This window comes from Hordeum vulgare, chromosome 5H (assembly GCF_904849725.1).
Source record: "Hordeum vulgare subsp. vulgare chromosome 5H, MorexV3_pseudomolecules_assembly, whole genome shotgun sequence".
In the NCBI taxonomy this organism is placed as follows: domain Eukaryota; kingdom Viridiplantae; phylum Streptophyta; class Magnoliopsida; order Poales; family Poaceae; genus Hordeum; species Hordeum vulgare.
Genome location: NC_058522.1, coordinates 94,815,122 through 94,831,528, shown reverse-complemented (window position 1 = coordinate 94,831,528; position 16,407 = coordinate 94,815,122).

Sequence of the window (16,407 nt, the reverse complement as noted above, 5' to 3'; positions counted from 1 at the left end):
GTGCGTGGCCGCGCCGGAGGAGGCGGCGGCCACCTCCTGCTCCTACTGGCGCGAGGGAGGGGACGAGCCAGGGAGATGGGCCGGGCCAGGCTAGGCGACAGGTAGGAGTTTCCCATTTTTTTTTTGTTTTTGTTTTTTCTGTTTTGCTAACTATTGTTTTGCTATTTATTTCAGCTCCAAAACAAAAAGTAAAAACTATTTTAGACCTCCTGAAATATTGTTATAATATTCCCAACCATTTCCAAAGTTTTCAACATTTTTGAAAATTTATAGTTTCTGATTTCAAATTTAAAGTTTGAAACCAGTGGCTTTTGCATTAATTTAAAATGCTTAAAGTGTCAAGAAAATAGTTTTCTCCAATGCTCATTTACTTTCATGATTTATCAGAAAGTTTGAACATTTCTTGAGGCAATTTTGGGTTCATTGATTTCAACTAGTTTGAGATTTTCTTTATTTAAAGTAGTGGCTAGGGTTTTGAGTTTTTCCTTTGCCACTTTCTTGTTCTTGTTGAAAAAATTCTTAGATGCAAATGCAAAGAAGACATGAGCACAAGACTAACTTGCTTAAAGTGTCAGGGATGTGACAACTCACCCCCACTCAAAAGAATCTCGTCCCGAGATTTAGAAGTCATCGGGAATAACGCAGGATATTCAAGTCGGAGACGATCCTCTCTTTCCCAAGTTGCCTCCTTTTCAGAATGATTTGACCATTGAACTTTAAGAAACTTGAGGTTTCGACATCGAGTGGTACGCTCAGCTTGATCAAGAATACGCACGGGGTATTCTCGGTATGAAAGGTTATCTTGGAGATCAAGAGTTTCGTGGTCCACTTCACGGATAGAATCCGAAAAGCAACGCCTGAGTTGCGAGACGTGGAAAACATCATGAACCTTGGAAAGATGCGGAGGAAGTTCCAACTGGTAGGCAACTTCTCCTCGTTTGGCAAGAATGCAAAAAGGACCAATGTAACAAGGAGCCAATTTGCCCTTGATTCTGACTCGATGGGTACCCTTCAAAGGTGTAACCCGAAGGTAAGCCTTCTCGTCAACTTCAAAGGTGACAGCCTTATGATGACGATCATATTGGCTCTTTTGACGAGACTGGGCTGTTTTCAACTTTTCACGAATAATGCGAACCTGCTCTTCTGCATCCTGGATCATATCCGGACCAAAGAGTTGCCTCTCTCCGGTTTCTGACCAATTAAGAGGTGTTCGACATCTTCGTCCATAGAGAACTTCAAAAGGGGCTTTGCCCAAGCTCGATTGGTAACTATTGTTATAGGCGAATTCGGCAAATGGAAGACACTTCTCCCAATTCATACCGAATGATATAACACAAGCCCGGAGCATATCTTCTAGAATTTGATTCACTCTTTTTACTTAACCACTTGATTGGGGATGGAAAGCAGTGCTAAAAGATAGGTGAGTCCCCATGGCATTCTGAAAACTTTCCCAGAAGCGAGAAGTAAAGATACTTCCACGGTCCGAGTTAATTTTCAGGGGAACACCATGAAGAGACACTATTCGAGAGATATATAACTCTGCTACCTGGCTAGCTGTTATACTCTCACGAACAGGAAGAAAATGAGCCACTTTGGAAAGACGGTCAATGACCACAAAGATAGCATTATTTCCTTTCTTGGTCTTGGGAAATCCGGTAATGAAATCCATGCTAACTTTATCCCATTTCCATTCAGGAATAGCTAGAGGTTGAAGGGTGCCAGCAGGCCTTTGATGTTCTGCCTTAACTCGACGACAAACGTCGCAGTTAGCAACGAACTCAGCAATTTCTCTCTTCATCCTAGTCCACCAGAACCTCTTGCGTAGGTCCTGATACATCTTAGTACTACCGGGATGAATGGTGAGAGGAGAATCATGAGCCTCCTTAACGATTAACTGCCTTAGATGTGGGTTCTTAGGAACCACTAAACGATTCTGGAAGAACACAACACCTTGATCGTTCATGGAAAATTCTTTAGCGTTGCCGCTAAAAATATTCTCCTTGATCCGTGATATACCCTTGTCACGCTTTTGGCCAGCTATAATTTGATCCTTAAGAGTAGGCTTCGCCACTAGGGTAGAAAGGAATCCTTGAGGAACAGTATGAAGATTCAACTTCCGAAAGTCCTCATGGAGATGTGGTTGACCTTGTTGTAGCATCAAATTGTTACAATAAGATTTACGACTTAGCGCATCGTCCATAACATTGGCCTTCCCCGGGGTGTAAGTTATCCCTAAGTCGTAATCCGAGATCAACTCAACCCACCGTCTTTGCCTGAGATTCAAATCCGGCTGGGTGAAGATATATTTCAGACTCTGGTGATCAGTGAATATTTCGCAACGATTACCCAGAAGGTAATGTCGCCAGGTTTTTAGTGCATGGACCACAGCTGCAAGCTCAAGGTCATGTGTGGGATAATTATCCTCATGTGGACACAACTGTCGAGATGCGTATGCGATCACATGACGGTCATGCATGAGAATGCAACCTAATCCTTCTCGCGAGGCGTCGCAATAGATAACAAAGTCCTTAGAAAAATCTGGTGGTAGCAACACAGGTGTGGAAATCAGGCGTCTTTTCAGTTCCTGAAAACTATGCTCACACTGTGGTGTCCACTCGAACTTTTTATCCTTCTTGAGGAGTTCAGTTAGAGGCTTTGCAACCTTGGAGAAATTCTCGACAAAGCGGCGACAATAGCTCGCTAGACCAAGAAAACTCCTAACTTGCTTAACCGATTCAGGTTGAGTCCAATCAAGGACAGCTTGAACTCTCTCGGGATTGATAGCAATACCCTTACCAGAGATTACGTGGCCTAGATAGGTCACTTCTGGTAACCAGAATTCCCATTTTGAAAATTTGGCATAAAGGCGATGCTCTCGAAGTTTCATCAATACCAGCCTTAGATGCTCGACATGTTCTTGTTCATTCTTCGAGTAGATGAGAATATCATCGAGGTATACTACGACGAATTTATCCAAATACTCCATGAAGATTGAATTCATCAGTCGAGAGAAGGTGGCTGGGGCATTGGTTAAACCGAAGGACATAACGGTGTACTCATATTGGCCATAACGAGTAACAAAAGACGTTTTTGGAATGTCCCCGTTCTTAATCTTGATTTGATGGTATCCCAACCTCAAATCCATTTTGGAGAAGACTGAGGATCCAGCGAGCTGATCGTACAGATCGTTGATCCTGGGGAGCGGATACTTGTTCTTAATGGTGACCAGATTAACTGGTCGGTAGTCTACAACCATCCGATCCGTTCCGTCTTTCTTCTTGACGAAGAGGACGGGGCAAGCCCAAGGAGAAGAGCTAGGACGAATGAAACCCTTGTTCAAGGCCTCATCTAATTGCTTCTTAAGTTCGGCTAGCTCCAGGGGTGCCATCTTATAAGGTCTTCTGGCTATTGGGACAGTTCCCGGAACAAGATCTATCACAAACTCTACATCTCTGTCAGGTGGAATTCCTGGCAGTTCCTCTGCAAAAACATCCGGGAAGTCACGGACTACCGGAATGTCTTCAATTTCCGAAAGAGGGTTGGCATTTAGGGAATAAAGTTGGCATTTGGCAACTTGAGAGGAGACATTTACTATCTCACCCGAGGGATGGGTAAGCTGGACATTTCTAGAGTGAGTATCAATCTTGGCATAGTGAGCTGACATCTAGTCCATGCCCAAGATGATATTAATATCCGAAGATTTCAAAGCTATCAAAGAGGCTTTATCCTAGAGGTTTGCCATTTACTACCAGGGGTTTGGACAACCAATGGGATTGGCATATCACAAAATGACATGTTATGCAACTGTGCATAACTTTCTGAAATGAAGGAATGAGAAGACCCAGTGTCAAAGAGAACAGACGCTGGGTGATGATTAACAAGAAGCGTACCCAGCATGACGTCGGGATCCTCTGCAGCTTCTTCTGCTGACACATAGTTCACACGGCCACGTGCAGGAGTTGGCTTCACATAGTACGCTTTGCCCGACTTGGCCTGCCCGACGGACTTTCCGGGTTGCTTGGCACCCACATTCTGAGGACACTCACGGGAATAGTGCCCTGGTTCTCCACACTTGTAGCATATCACCTGGTTGGCATGTGGTGCAGCATTGCTAGCTGAACCACCATAAGCTTTTGCTGGAGGGTTGGCCTGATTCGTCTGAGGCGCCACGTAGGATGGCCTCGGAGTGTATCTTAGCGGCAGAGAACTGTTCGGAACCCACAGCTTGCGTTTTGGAAACGCGGAACCTGAAGACGAGCCAAAGTCACGGGAATGCTTCCTTGTGGCTTCGAAGTCAGTATGACCAGTCTCGGCACTGATCGCTTTGTTGACTAGGGCTTGAAAGCTTGCACACTCATGGAGGTGCAGATCACGACGGAGCGCAGGGCTCAGACCCTTACGGAATCTTGCTTGCTTCTTGGCGTCAGTAGACACCTCCTCTGTTGCATAGCGGGCGAGGTTACCGAACTCGCGGCTATAGGCATCCACAGACAACTTGCCCTGAGTGAAGGCACATAACTCCTCTCTCTTTCTGTCCATCAGGCCCTCTGGAATATGGTGCAGACGAAAAGCTGCACTCAAGTCTGCTCATGTGGCCACTGGTTCAGCGGGACGCATAGCTTCAAAATTCTCCCACCACAGATTGGCGGGTCCTTCCAGGAAATACGCCGTGAAGGTCACCTTGTCGGCCTCAAACACATTCGCAGAGCGAATCTTGCGTGAGATGCTGCACAGCCAGTCATCAGCGTCGAGGGGATCGACGGAATGATGAAACTTTGGAGGATTCAGCTTCACAAAGTCATTGAGGGACAGTGCAGCATTCCTAGGCTGTCGAGCCGTATTCTGCTCAATACGCTCTAGCAGTCGGTTGGTCTCCCTTTTGTTTCTTTCTGCCTCAAGCATCACTTCTACCAGAGAAGGTGGGTGAGGCAGGTCTTCCTGCGACGCTTGACTACCCTCACCTTGCTCATGAGCAGGGGCACGGTTCAACCTGGTGAACACCATCCTGACAAACAAACTCATAGCTTAGACCAACATCATATCAATACTAGCTATGGATTAAGAATGTACTGAACACACGGAATGCGGAAATTAATATCCGAACAGCATGGTAACAAGCAACTGCTATATATACACCATGGTTCATACACACCATTACATAGTTCAGTACACCCTTAACCGAAGAGCAAACTACTGAAATTGTGAAACTACTCATCAGAGGCTTACAAGCTGCCTATACATTATTTATCTAGGCCTCCGGAATTCATTTCACATAACAACCATACTTCACAAGTCACGCAGGACTGGGAACGTACGGCTACTACAATACTATCCTTCCGCTCACAGCTCAGGCATCCGCATAGAACATCTCATAGAGATTACCTCCATGGCCTGGAAGCTCAACCTGCGGATCAGGAACACTCTAGCCTGAGATCCCTGGGATCCATAAGGACACGGATGTGGCCTTGGTCCCCTGACTGGTGGTAAGAGGGGTCCCCGAAGAGGTGTGACTCCTCCTATAGCTGGCCAGTCTACGTGGGCCGGAAGATGGGTCCTAACAGGGTTCAGCATCTCCATCTCTCCATACCCTGTCTGGACTACCGGTGCCTGCTGCGTCAAAGCTGTCCACAGACGGGCACGGGTAGCATAAAGCTCCATGCGGAGAGCACGAGCATCCCTGTCTGTGTTTTCTAGCATCTCAACAGTGGACTTTAGTAGTGGATCCTCCATAGAAGAATCAAAATAGATTCCACTGAGGTATCCCTCTTCACCAGGCTGAGAGGCCGGAAGATAGCAGAACTCTGAATTCTGCAGCAGTGCATGTCTTGCTCTCATAATGGTCAGCATTGAGTAGGCAGCATCCTGTACTGCCATGTCAACAGTGACCCCCAACCCATAGGACCAATGGATTGGCTTCTCCGCTCCAGGGTAGTCTGGAAATACCCTAACAATGCAGATGTACTGGCTCTGGTTGAAGTCTCGGTACTGTTCCTCCACTGTGTACTCGGGGTACCAGCGGTAACCGCACACCGACATCACCCTGACCAGCATGGCCGTATGACCCGGTACATCAATGCACCTTGTTAGACGTACCACCTGACGAGAAGGACGGCCACGCATCTGTAATAGAGAGTAATGCAAAAGCATTAGAGCTTCGAATGCAAAATTGGGCAGCATAACGGTTGTAAATGCTCAAAACAAATTTTGAGACAGCCCAAAATGGAATAGCGTAACCACTCAACTATCAAGTTCAACTCTCTGATCATCAAACTTACTTCCTGCTTCCTAGGAATAAAAGAAACCCAATATCTCTCGACCCGTAGTCCTATAATCTACCGTTCAGAAACACGAGCCTAGGAGAAGATGAGTAACCTAGTCCTTAATTCCCGCAGAATAGAATCTCTTGATAAGAGAACAAGAGTCTTACGTTCCCTTCCACAAACAATTCCCTTATATATAACTACAACAATTCTAGACTCAACTTCGACCAGTTTGGCTTAGTAATCCTACAGTCAGTCAGGCTCTGATACCAACGCTGTCGGGACCCCGATCCTAAGCCATAGGAATCCAGCCTGTAACACATCACATCCCTTTGTGGTCTCACGCACGATTAACTCCACAACTGCAGCCTTACCTTAGCCGGGACCGTTTGCGTCTTTTGACTCACGTATGCGAAGGTGTCGCTAGCAATCCAATGTCAAAGAACCCGGATCGACATGTCTAGTCATAAACCAAAGTGGCAGTACCGCACAAGGACATGCATACATGACCCAACAAAGCAGGTGTCGGTCATCAGCGAATGTAGACGAGTCGTAGCAAGCTACAAGGACTCCATTACATCGCGTGACATTTCCCCAAAGGGGACAGACACAACAGCTAAGAAGGACACATGCCGGTCAACCATTGTGTCCGGAGCAGTAGCGAACTACCAAGGCTCGTTGGATCACAAAGGGGCATTTCCTTGTAAGGAGTGCTACTAAAGTTCACGACCAAGTAATCGAACCCCATACATATCAAGTACGACACACGTACGCATGGCATACCGATATGTATAGATACATCGATGGCATCACAACATAACCATAAACATACAACCTTTATTTAAGAGGCTCGGAAGAGCCACACACATAATATTACACATTAAAGTTCACTATAGGCACATGGCCTGACTATACTACAGATCCAACGTAGGGCCAGATCGTAGCTGGGACACCAGCTACTCATCGTCGTCGATGTCTACAAAGAACCCTCCATTAGGGTCATTAGCAACCTCTGCAACATTTACTAAGCAAACATGAGTGCGAAGGTACTCAGCAAGACTTTAGGAGAACTAACTACTCATGCAAGGTATCAAAAGGTATTGTGGGGTTTCGTGCGGAAAGCCAGCATTCGACTCGTGGCTAGACAACTTGCAATTTTAAATGATTTTGACAACTTGATTTCTCGCACACGAGTCCACTAACACCACAAAAATACACTATCATGGAATCATTTCGTCTCCATACGGAAATGCCGTCCACGACACTCACGCTTATCTTGACAATTTTATGAGTAGCCATTGAAGTTATCTATGAACAACATATGTCTCCAAGTAGTCCATATCCGCGGACGCGGCTATTCGAATAGATCATAACCCTGCAGGGGTGTACTTCGTCACACACGCTCTCGCCACTTATCGCCATGTGCACGTCATGCACCTCGGCAACCTTCAAGCGGAAGCCCAGCGAGGGAGTCGGCCACGACCGTTAACCACACTAGTACCTAGTCCAGGTTTATCGCCTATCTGAGAGTAACCCGTACGGAAGTCCGACCGAGGTTTCCGCCACGGCCTCAAACGATGTGCGCAGGGTTCCCAAGTCCACCATCCGGGTGCCACTTGGTACACCGTGCCAGTGCCTACCGCATCACGGCCCACCTCTCAGGTCAACACCATGCACGGCCTCCAGCATTACTATAAACACCAGAAACTACTTGCAACTCCTGGACCGAGTACTACGCGATTAATAGGCCGAGCGGGGTCATATTTCAGGGCCCAGCATGTGGTAGTATCTATTCTTGGATTACATACACGGAACTCAGTTCCTAAGGACGGTTCCAATGAAACAACCCGCCATGTACTCCTACACAGCCTTTCACCGGTACCTTTACCAAATCAAGTTCAACACACAACCTTTGCTCACCGAACACATTCCACAATTCTGTTCATCTCCCAGATGACAGACCATACACAACTCTAAGCATAGCATGCATAGCAGGATAAGGCACATCATAGCTCAAGCAACTACCAGGTATGCTAGGTTGCAAGGTTCGGCTATTTACTGTGACAAGGTTAGGTCATGCAAAGGAAGTGGGTTCGACTATCGTGGCAAAAGCAGTTGAAGCATTTGATCTTAAGTGCAATAAATAGGTGCAGGAGCAAGAACATGGGATTCATCGGGATGATCAAAAGGGTTGCTTGCCCTGTTGCTCAGAGGAGGAACGATATCCGTCAGACGGATATTCGGTGGAATCCGGGGGTGCGGAGCCTACCGAAATGAATGGTAACATTCAATAACAATCATATGCAATCAAAATGATGCATGAGCATGGCATGAGAATGCAAGGTGATAAGTTATTATAATCAACATGTATTAGGTTTAGAGTTGATTTGAATCACATTCGAATAGCAATTCAAACGGGGTATTCTCGGATACCGTTTAATTGATTCGACCTGATGCTCAGATCAACTTGACGTTAGCATGCATGAAATGTCATGTTATGGTATTGATTTGTAATTAGGACAGTGTGTGATCATTGCATTCATAATGAAATTTGAATATTTTTCCAAATTCCATTTAAAAAGTAATTATAAGAATTGAATTATTCCTTATTCCACATTTTAGGGTTCTGTAACTTTTTCAAACATGGTTGAAAATAGCATAATCAGAATCCTTGAATTTTTTTGATACTTTTTCATATATAAACTATTTTCATTGGAGTTACAGATTAATTTCTATGTTTTTTACAAGTTTTAGCAATTTACTAGAATTATTTCTATACTGGAAATTCTATTTATTGCATCAGGCTGACGTCAGCAGGTCAGCCGACCTGTTCAGGTCAAATCTGACAGGGGGCCTCACTAATCAGCCTCTCTAGGACTAATCCCACGCTGACCAGCCCCTAATTGGGGTTTGACCAGGCGTGGGGCCCTCTGGCAGCGACTGAGGGGAGGGCAATTACGCCCTAATGGTCGGCCACGTCGACGCCCACCGGAGGGTGGTCGCCGGCGACCAAGCCCGCGGCGGAGGGCTCGCCGGAGACGACCTAATCGGCGCTGCACAGCACCAATTTGAACGCGGTTTGCAGCTACGGAACGCTGGTGAAGTGGCCGATCTGGCAGGGGCATCAGGGGAGGCTAGGGTCGCCGGGAGAGGCGCCGGCGATGAGCCGGAGCGGCGGCCGAAGCTTGGCCTTCTACGAGCAATGGCTCTAGGGCACGGGGAGGGCAGCTGGAGGGCTCATCGCACTCCTGGAGGCTCCAGGAGCTCGAATCCTAGCTCGAGAGCGTGGATCAGACACCACAGCAACGGCGACGACATGACTGGCGGCGAGAAGCTCTCGGCCTTGGTGGGGAACGAGGCTACCATGCACGGGAGAGCGTGGGGCAAGAGGGGAAACGACGACGAGCTCACGGCGGTTCCGATGGTGCTGTTGAGGGGCTCGGGGATGCGCCGGAGGGAGCGAATCGACGGGAGAGGTCCGGCGGCCGGAGGTGGAAGACGATGGCGTTGGGGGCGATGCAGAGCTCGGGGAAGCTTCGGCTTCTGCAAAGATGACCAGGGCGACGAGGCGGAGCTAACAGACTACTCGGAGGAGGGTTCCCATGGCTAGAGGTGCTGCGGCTCCAGCTCGAGCTCGGCTCCAATGGCGGCAGCAGGAAGGAGGGCAAGATCCGAGAGGAGGGAGAGAATTAGCGCTGGGAATGGATAGCGGTGGCCTCGGGGAGCTTATCCCCGGCCTTGCCAGCGCGAGGCGGCGGCCAGGCAGGCGCACAGGTGCGTGGCCGTGCCGGAGGAGGCGGCGGCCACCTCCTGCTCCTACTGGCGCGAGGGAGGGGACGAGCCAGGGAGATGGGCCGGACCAGGCTAGGCGACAGGTAGGAGTTTCCCATTTTTTTGTTTTTGTTTTTTCTGTTTTGCTATTTATTTCAGCTCCAAAACAAAAAGTAAAAACTATTTTAGACCTCCTGAAATATTGTTATAATATTCCCAACCATTTCCAAAGTTTTCAACATTTTTGAAAATTTATAGTTTCTGATTTCAAATTTAAAGTTTGAAACCAGTGGCTTTTGCATTAATTTAAAATGCTTAAAGTGTCAAGAAAATAGTTTTCTCCAATGCTCATTTACTTTCATGATTTATCAGAAAGTTTGAACATTTCTTGAGGCCATTTTGGGTTCATTGATTTCAACTAGTTTGAGATTTTCTTCATTTAAAGTAGTGGCTAGGGTTTTGAGTTTTTCCTTTGCCACTTTCTTGTTCTTGCTGAAAAAATTCTTAGATGCAAATGCAAAGAAGACATGAGTACAAGACTAACTTGCTTAAAGTGTCAGGGATGTGACATGCATCTATTGCTATACCTCCTATGGATCCACTAGAACAATATTTGCTAGACCATGAGAATGATATGCATCTGAATGAAATATATAGGATATTCCTTCATCAACAACCTATCCTTAAGGTGATCCTCCTCCACCAGTAGATATTTTAGGTGATCCTCCTTCACCTAAGGGAGATGTCGTGTTTGAGCTTAAGACTTTACCTGATACTTTGAAATATGATTATCTTGATGAAAAGAAGATATATCCTGTTATTATGAGTGCTAACCTTTTAGATGTTGGGGAACGTTGCATGGGAAACAAAAAATTTCATACGCCCACGAAGACCTATCATGGTGATGTCCATCTACAAGTGGAGATTAGATCTATATACCCTTATAGATCGCACAGCGGGAAGCGTTAAGAAACGCGGTTGATGTAGTGGAACGTCTTCACGTCCCTCGAACCGTCCCATGAACCGTCCCTCGATCCGTCCCACGAACCGTCTCGCGATCCGTCCCACGATCCGTCCCGATCTAGCACCGAACAGACGGCACCTCCACGTTCAGCAGACACACAACTCGATGATGATCTCGGCCTTCTTGATCCAGCAAGAGAGACATAGAAGTATATGAGTTCTCCAGAAGCGTGACGGCGCGCCGGTGTTGGTGATGAACTATTTCTGCAGGGCTCCGCTCGAGCTCCACAGAAATCTAATCTAGAGGAAGAACTACGAGGTGTAGGTTTGAGTTGCACGTGGCAAAGTTATGTCTCAAAAGCCCTAAACCTCTAGTATATATAGGAGGAGGGGAGAGGCAGGCCTAGGCAGCCTTGGCGCACCAAGGAGTCCTCCTTGGGTCGGCCAAAGTGGGAGAGAGGGAGGAGTCCTTCTCCAATCCCACTTGGATTAGGACTCCTTCCTTATTTTCCCACCTCTTTTGGACTTTCCACTTTTTCCTCACGGGCTTTCCCTGGATGACTTTGTCAGCCCATTATACCTTATTGTACATCCAATAAACCCACATGGACCCCTTGGGGCGTGGTGGGACCACCCAGTGGGCCCCCCGGAACCCATTCATCACTCCCGGCACACTACCGACAATGCCCGAAAACTTTCCGGAATCCAAACACCAACTTCCTATATATCAATCTTCATTTCAGGACCATTCTGGAAACCCTCGCGACGTCCGTGATCTCATACGGGACTCCGAACAAACTTCGGTCACCAACACATATAACTCAACTATACTAAAACACCATCGAACCTTAAGTGTGCAGACAGTGCGGGTTCGAGAACTATGTAGAAATGACCCGAGACACTCCTCGGTCAATATCCAATAGCAGGACCTGGATGCCCATATTGGATCCTACATATTCTACGAAGATCTTATTGGTTAACCTCTGTGCCAAGGATTCATATAATCCCGTATAACATTCCCATTGTCCTTCGGTATGTTACTTGCCCGAGATTTGATCGTCGGTATCCCTATAGCTATTTCAATCTCGTTACCGGCAAGTCTCTTTACTCGTTCCATAATCCCGTGACTCACACTTGAGTCGCATTGCTTGTAAGGCTTGTGTGTGATGTTGTATTATCGAGTGGGCCCCGAGATACCTCTCCGTTACACGGAGTGACAAATCCAAGTCTTGATCCATGCTAACTCAACGGACACCTTTGCAGATACCTGTAGAGCACCTTTCTAGTCACCCAGTTACGTTACGACGTTTGATACACACAAGGCATTCCTCTGATGCTAGTACGTTACATGATCTCATGGTCATAGGAATGAATACTTCACACGCAGAAAAAAATAGCAACAAAATAACACGATCACATGCTACGTTTATAATTTGGGTCTTGTCCATCACATGATTCTCCTAATGATGTGATCCCGTTATCAAGTGGCAACACTTGCCTATGGTCAGGAAACCTTGACCATCTTTGATCAATGAACTAGTCAACTAGAGGCTCACTAGGGACAGTGTGTTGTCTATGTATCCACACATGTATTTGAGTTTCCAATCAATACAATTCTAGCATGGATAATAAACAATTATTATGAACAAGGAAATATAATAATAACTAATTTATTATTTCCTCTAGGGAATATTTCCAAGATCAGACCATGAAGAAAAGAGATTACTTAAAACTTTAAAGAAGCACATGTCTGCTATTGTTTATAATCTTGATGATCTTATGGGCATAAGCCCCACTGTCGGTGAGAACAAGATTAATATGGAACCTGATGCTAAACCAGTCGTTGATCACCAACACCGTCTCAATCCTAAGATGAAAGAGTTGGTAAGAACTGAAATACTAAAACAACTGCAGGTAGGTGTAATCTATCCTATCGCTGATAGTAGATGGCTAAGTCTTGTTCATTGTGTTCCTAAGAAAGGTGGTATAACTGTTGTTCCTAATGATAAAAATGAACTTATTCCACAAAGGACAATAAATGATTATAGGATGGTAATTCTTTTCAGGAAATCGAATGAAGATACTAGAAAAGGTCATTACCCCTTCTCTTTTTATTTATCAAATGCAAGAAATATTATCCAATCACACACAGTTTTGCTTTCTTGATGGATATTTTGGATTCTCTCAAATACCTGTGTCAAAAGAATACCAAGAGAAAACTACCTTTACTTTCCCTTTTGGAACTTATGCTTATAGGCGCATGCCTTTTGGTATATGGAATGCACTTTCTACCTTTGAAAGATGTATGACTGCTATATTCTCTGACTTTTGTGAAAAGATTGTTGAGGTTTTCATGGATGATTTTTCCTTTTATGGAACTTCTTTTGATGATTGCTTGAGCAACATTGATCGAGTTTTGCAGAGATGTGAAGAAACTAATCTTGTCTTGAATTGGGACAAGGGCCACTTTATGGTGAATGAACGTATAATACTTGGGCATAAAATATCCGTACGAGGTACTGATGTAGATAAAGACAAACTTGATGCAATAGAGAAAATGACATGCCCAAATTATATCAAAGGTATATGAAGTTTTCTCTGTCATGTGGTTTCTGTAGGCGTTTCATTAAAGATTTCTAGGCCATTAACTAATATTCTTCAAAAAGATGTTCCTTTTGTTTTTGATGATGATTGTATAGGAGCCTTTGAAATACTTAAGAAAGCCTTAATTTGTACACCTATTCTTCAACTACCTAATTGGAACTTACCCTTTGAGATTATGTGTGATGGCAGTGATTATCTTGTTAGTGCTTTTCTAGGGCAAAGAGTAGACATGAAATTGAATGTTATTCATTATGCTAGTAAGGCCCTAGATACTTCTCACAGAAATTTTGCTAATACCGAAAAGGAATTTTTAGCAATTGTGTTTGCATGTGGTGAGTTTAGACATTACATTGTCATCCTAAAGTAACTATATACACTCATCATGTTGTCATTAAATTCCTTATGGAAAAGAAAGATGCTCAACCTAGACTTATCAGATGGGTGCTATTACTCCAAGAATTTGACTTGCATATTGTTGATAGGAAAGGAGCCGAAAACCGTGTAGCGGATAACTTGGCTGCGATGGAAAATATTCTTGATGACCCACTGCCTATTGATGATAATTTTCTTGATGAGCAACTTGTTGTTATAAATACTTCACGTAGTACTCCTTGGTATGTGGATTAAGCTAATTACATTGTTGCTAATAATATTCTGCCTAGTTTCACATATCAACAAAAGAGAAAAATCCTTCTATTATTTACGACTTTATTTTGGGGATGACCCACATCTTTATAAAGGACTAGATGGTGTTATTAGATGTTGTATAGCTGAGCATGAACATGAACATATCCTAAGGAAATGCCAAGTTGTTTAAAGAAAAAGGTAAAAGATGACATGAAAAGAGAATCCAAAAACGAGAATCCAATATAGGAGGTCTAGTGCTTTTGTGCAATTCTCATTTTAGATTCTTTGCAGGTAAACTTCTCTCCAACTGGGGAGGCCCATATGTTGTCTAGGAGGTTTATCGCTCTGGTGGTATAAACATCAATAACTTAGAAGGCAAACATCCAGGAGTGGTAAATGGGCAAAGATATAAGCATTATATCTCAGGTACGCCCATTCATGTTGAAACTAACATTATCCAAGTGATAACACGAGAGTAGCCCATTGTTAGGGAACGTCGCATGGGAAACAAAAAAAATTCCTACACGCACACAAGATCTATCAATGGTGATGACCATCTACCAGTGGGGGTAGTGCATCTACATACCATTGTAGATCGCTAAGCGGAAGCGTATATAACGCGGTTTATGTAGTGGAACATCTTCACGATGCAAATCGTAGCCTATCCCGCGATCTCATCACGATCCGTCCTACGATCCCATATCGATCTAGTGCCGAACGGACAACACCTCCACGTTCAGCACACTTACATCTCGATGACGATATTCGTCTTCTTGATCCAACAAGAGGGGTGGAGACGTACATGAGTTCTCCAGCACGGAGAATTGGTGTTGGTGGTGGTGAAGTAATTCAGCAGCCCTTTGCCAAGCTCTACTGAACTAATCTAGAGGAGAAAACGACCTAGAGAGAGAGGGCAACACGTGTCTTATTAAGGTTGGGCCTTGATACGTCTCCAACGTATCTATAATTTTTGATTGCTCCATGTTGTTATATTATCATTCTTGGATGTTTTACAATCATTTTATAGTCATTTTATATCATTTTTTGGTACTAACCTATTGACATAGAGCCCAGTGCCAGTTGCTATTTTCTACATGTTTTTACATCCCACGAAATCGATACCAAACGGAGTCCAAACACAGCGAATCTTTTTGTGGATTTTTTGGGGCCATGAACGCACCTAAGGGGACCTACGATTGGACCACAACCCACTAGGGCGCGCCCCGGTGGGTTGTGCCCTCCTCGTTGGCCTCCCGCACCACCTCTTTGCTCTATAAATACTCCAATATTCCAGGAACCCTTATGAGGGGAGGGGACAAAAAGCAATTCCAGCCGCCGCAGGGTCCAGAAACACCATATCCAATCTAGACACCATCACGGAGGGGTTCATCATGTCCATTGGTGCCTCTTCAATGATGCGTGAGTAGTTCTTTGTAGACCTACGGGTCCGTAGTTAGTAGCTAGATGGCTTCCTCTCTCTCTTTCTTGATTATCAATACAATGGTCTCTTGGAGATCCATATGATGTAAGAGTTTTTGTGGTGTGTTTGTTGGGATCTGACGAACTTTGAGTTTATGATCGAGTCTATGTTATTATCCATGAAAGTTATTTGAGTATTATTTGACCTCTTATATGTGTGATTGATTATAGCCTCGTATTGTTTCCCCGATATTTGGGTTTTGTTTGGCCAACTTGATCTATTTATCTTGCAATGGGAAGAGGTGCTTTGTGATGGGTTCGATCTTACGGTGCTTGATCCGAGTGACAGAAAGGGAAACGACACATATGTATTGTTGCCATTAAGGATAACAAGATGGATTCTATTTCTACACAAATAGATCTTGTCTACATCATGTCATCGTTCTTATTACATTACTCCGTTTTTCCATGAACTAAATACATTAGATGCATGCTGGATAGCGGTCGATGTGTGAAGTAATAGTAGTAGATGCAGACAGGAGTCAGTCTACTAATCTTGGACATGATGCCTATATAATAATCATTGCTTGGATATCGTCATGATTATTTGAAGTTTTATCAATTTCCCAACAATATTTTTTTCCCACCGTTTGCTATTTTTCTCGAGAGAAGCCACTAGTGAAACCTACGGCCCCCGGGTCTCTTTTCATCATATTTGCCTTTGCGATCTATTTTCTATTGCTTTTATTTTCAGATCTATTAA